This window comes from Corvus brachyrhynchos, unplaced genomic scaffold (assembly GCF_000691975.1).
Source record: "Corvus brachyrhynchos isolate BGI_N302 unplaced genomic scaffold, ASM69197v1 scaffold203, whole genome shotgun sequence".
NCBI lineage: Eukaryota > Metazoa > Chordata > Aves > Passeriformes > Corvidae > Corvus > Corvus brachyrhynchos.
Window position 1 is genome coordinate 1,818,289 of NW_008237408.1, and position 2,597 is coordinate 1,820,885.

The following is a 2,597-nucleotide window of genomic DNA, read 5'->3' on the forward strand; positions in this document are numbered from 1 at the left end:
CGGGGATGGCGCAGAGCTGCCGCCAGCGAGGGGTCCTTGCTCTCATCCAGGGGTTGGGGGGGATCTTCCAGCGTGGAGGGGTTTGGGTGTCACATCCCTGTCCTGGTGCTCTCTGTCACCTCTGTCCGGTCCCTTCATTGTCCCCTAACCCTGGTGCCACTTCCCTGTCCTGGTCACCTCTGTCTGATCCCATAAACCTGGTGCCACCTCCCCATCCTGGTCACCTCTGTCCTGTCTGATCCCATATTTATCCCATAAATCTGGTGCCACCTCCTCATCCTGCCCCTCTCTGTCCTCTCTGTGTGGTCCCTTCATTGTCCCCTAACCCTGGTGCCACCTCCCTGCCCTGGTCACCTCTGTCCAGTCCCATATTTATCCCATAAATCTGGTGCCACCTCCCCATCCTGGTCACCTCTGTCCTGTCCTGGTCACCTCTGTCTGATCCCATAAACCTGGTGCCACCTCCCCATCCTGGTCACCTCTGTCCTGTCTGATCCCATATTTATCCCATAAATCTGGTGCCACCTCCTCATCCTGCCCCTCTCTGTCCTCTCTGTGTGGTCCCTTCATTGTCCCCTAACCCTGGTGCCACCTCCCTGTCCTGGTCACCTCTATCCGGTCCCGTATTTATCCCATAACCCTGGTGCCACATCCCCATCCTGCCCCTCTCTGTCCCCTCTGTCCGGGCCCTTCATTGTCCCCTCAACCTGGTGGCACCTCCCTGTCCTGGTCCTCTCTGTCCCCTCTGATCCCATATTTATCCCCTAACCCTGGTGCCACCTCCCTGCCCTGGTCACCTCTGTCCAGTCCCATATTTATCCCATAAATCTGGTGCCACCTCCCCATCCTGCCCCTCTCTGTCCCCTCTGATCCCATATTTATCCCCTAACCCTGGTGCCACCTCCCTGTCCTGGTCCTTTCTGTCGCCTCTGATCCCATATTTATCCCATAAATCTTGTGCCACCTCCCTGTCCTGGTCACCTCTATCCGATCCCATATTTATCCCATAACCCTGGTGCCACCTCCCCATCCTGCCCCTCTCTGTCCCCTCTGATCCCATATTTATCCCTTACCCCTGGTGCCACCTCCCCGTCCCCTCTCTGTCCCCTCTATCCGACCCCATATTTATCCCCTAACCCTGGTCCCACACAGCTCCGGGATCTGCTCCCGACGACCCCGGAGAAGCCGGATCCCTTTTCCCGGCAGGATGAGGGCAAAGAGGGATGGGGAGGATCCACGTTCCCGTTCCCAGGTGGCCACCGGGATGAAGCTCCGGGAACTGGGAGGGAAGTGCGAGGCCTGGGTCGTGTCGGTCACTGATGTTGGTAGAACCCGCTGGGACACGGAATTCTATGGGAATTCTGTGGGAATTGGGCTCAGATCCCAGCAATCCATGATCTGAGGATTGACTTGAACCATCCTAGGATAGGGACAGGGCTGGCAGCTCCCCAAAACCAGCCCGGAGCGGGAAATGGCGCGGATGGGAACCATCCAGCTCCGGGAACAGCTGGGAATGCGCTGCCCCACCACGTCCAGCCCCGGCCGGGACCTGTGCCATGAGAGTGCCCGGAAAAAACGAACCCGGAACACTCCAGATCCTTTTTTTGGGAGCAGCTCCTTTCCCAACGGGATAATTTCGGCAGGGAGAGGCTGGGCTGAGGCCAGGCACATTTTGGTGCAGGCACCGTCCCGGTTTGGCGGGATTTGGCGGGGTTTCGGCGGGATTTCGCGGGGTTTTGACGGGTCCGTCCCTGCCGTGCGCAGCCACCATGAGGGCCGTGCTCTGGGACCTGCTGCTGCTGTGCCTCTTCGCCCGGGCGCGGGGCGACTGCCGGGGCGACTGCCTGCACTGCGACCGCCAGCTCTACCGCGACAGCTTCGACGTCCTCGTGAGTGCCGCCGCGGCCCCTTGTCCCCAGTCCCGTGGGCACCCTCCTCCCTGAGCGGGATTGGGGTCCCGGGGTGGGATTTGGGATTGGGGGGGGAGGGGCCGCCTGCTGTCGCTGTCCGTGGGCACTGGGGTGGTCCCGAGGGAGGGCGAAGATCCCAAATCGGGACCCCAAACACCCCCAGCTTTCATCCCCCATTGCTCCTCACCCATCCCAACCCCATCCTCTGAGGAGCCTCCGAAATCCCGCTCCCGGTCTCGATTTGCCTCCCACCCTGGATGGGAAGAGCCATAATCCCGCAATTTGGGCTTTTCCCAGCTCCTGATCCTTTTCCGCTCTGCTGAGCCGTGGCCGTGTCCTGGCCGGCTGCGATCCCGTCTCCGCCATTCCCGAGGGATTATCCATCACCTCTCCCCGCCCACTCCCCTGTTTATCCGGGATGACAAATCCCAGCACGTCCCCCCCTTCCCAAAAGGAGCCGGCAGCTCGGAAGGCCCCCAGGGTTGGGAAATATCCCCCCAAAAATCTCGGGAGGGACCAGAGACTTCCAGGAGAGGCTGGAGCCACCCCAGTGCCACCAAGGGCACGTCACTGCCACCAAGTTTTGGGGGGCCACCACGCTGGTTTGGCCCCAAAATGTTGGTTTGAAGGCACCAGCACCTTCTTCCTGCCTGGTCCTGCTCTTGGAGCTGCAGCTGGAAACTGGGA